Source organism: Vollenhovia emeryi, unplaced genomic scaffold (genome assembly GCF_000949405.1).
Source record: "Vollenhovia emeryi isolate VEMERY1.0 unplaced genomic scaffold, V.emery_V1.0 DF946330.1, whole genome shotgun sequence".
NCBI lineage: Eukaryota > Metazoa > Arthropoda > Insecta > Hymenoptera > Formicidae > Vollenhovia > Vollenhovia emeryi.
The window spans coordinates 1-1,930 of NW_011960036.1; the positions used below are offsets into that span (position 1 = coordinate 1).

The 1,930-nt window shown below is 41.6% G+C and overlaps 1 long non-coding RNA gene across 1 annotated transcript; it reads left to right on the top strand.

Moving 5' to 3' along the window:
* Positions 1-200: 200 nt before the first annotated feature.
* LOC105559911 lies at positions 201-919 on the top strand. The gene is made up of 3 exons (XR_001008782.1): positions 201-569; positions 639-750; positions 836-919. It is a non-coding gene; the product is annotated as an uncharacterized LOC105559911 (long non-coding RNA).
* Positions 920-1,930: the final 1,011 nt, after the last annotated feature.

Below are 1,930 nucleotides of genomic sequence, written 5' to 3' on the forward strand. Positions count from 1 at the left end.
CAATGCTTGGTATTTTTAATCCATGGTGGTGATCGAAACTGCGTCACCTAATGTTCATTCAAAATATTTATTACCTCAACCCAAGGAGAACAAAAAGTCAAGATATCGTCAAAATGACATCATTGGGTGCTTTCCAATTGCAATATCCCTAGACACTTTCGTGCACACGGCGACACAAATGGCGTTCCAATTGTCACAAACATGGAGTATGTATAAGGAGACCGAACTAGGTCTGGATCACGTCACCGAAAGTGGGCCGACATTTTTGCCATCCAGTGAATCAAAATTTTGCCACTTGTAGCGCTGGCGTCGCCTTACGCGATTAAGAATTCGCTCATGAGTTACCGATCTTGATCTCACTGGATCGTAGATACAGCGTATAGCAGGGGCCTTGAGAATACGGACGTGGAACCAATTGAGGATATCTTGAAGAGGGAGGATTGGGATAAACTTTACCTGATCAGTTTATTAGAAGGACAGGAAGGACGGTGTGAACAAGAAGACACGCTTAAGAATCACGCTAAATAACCTAACGGTTGACGGCGTTCCCGCAGAGGGAAAATACAAAAGTGAGTGAATACTAGTAGAATATTTCTAATTTCAACCTGTGAATTCGCTCACTTTTGTAATTTCACAAGTTTCAGAATGAGAAAAAAATGTTCCTACCCGCATTGCCTGACAGGCTCGGCAGCAAACCACAAACACAATGTGGCCCATCTAAAGAAAAAAGCTTTATTTTGTGTCCCAAAGGTATGTATTCTATAGAGTAGAATTAATCTTATGCTCATATATTAACAATCAGGTGAAAGAATCCGACACGACTGCATGGTTACAGGAAAAATCCTTTATTTTCTAACTACGTTTCGGCCATTGGTTTTGGCCCTCTTCAAGTGTACAAATCAGCGTATGACATGTGGTTAGATGCCATTAGGACCGATTAGACAATGACAAGTCGCATCTCTCGATGTTCATGGTTGCCGTGTAGGTACAGAACTGTTCTGTATAAATATTGTTACTGTATACCCAAAATATATGTTTTTCCTAACCTCTCGTACTCTATCATTAATATAACCACGAACCTTCATGCATATGACAACCATGTGTCACGTACGAATGCGAATGGAGTTAGTTGATGACAGCGCTCCCAGTGTTGCTTTTCAGAACGTCTGGCGGGCACAATCGTCGGCCCATTCTGATTACGGGCAGTTCGGTCTCCTTATACATTCTCCATGGTCACAAATGTCGACACACCTCTACACATTCGTACTCAGCCTGAGGGCTACTAGTCGGCTGTGTAAACTTGTGTTTTCTAGTGACAAATAATAGTTATACTAAGTACGGCGGCTACAAGTGGTCGGCATATTCCTTCGCTACGACGGTTTACTATATAAAAGGGAAAAAAAGAAGTGAGGTTACGTCTGATATCATTCTGGCGCATAAGTAATACCGAAGTGGGAGGAGGAAAATACGCAAGTACGGCACACATTTTTTTCTTTTTACTCAACAATGAATAACGGCAATATTCAGAGTATCATTGAGGTAGTAATTATTTTGAATCAACATTAGGTGACGCAGTTTCGATCACCACCATGGATTAAAGGTGCCATTTCATGCAGCGTCAAAGCGCTGGATACAGTTCCCCCACTCTGTCTCCCTCGATCGACGCGCATAAAGTTACCGTCTCGTCGTTTTGTCGCTGTGAAGTTCGAACTGTGATTCAACTTCAGCGAAAAATAGCCGTATTTAAATAGTTTTGTTTCGTTGCAAGAAAAATGAATTTCAACGACGGCAGTGAACATTGGAACGAGGTTAGTAGATAATGTGTTATTAATATTAATTATTTAATTAAATTGTAGAGGTTACGGTGACACGTTTGTAATCACTTGGCGCGAGACACTACCGCCCAGGCAACCAGCTGACGTCGTAATAA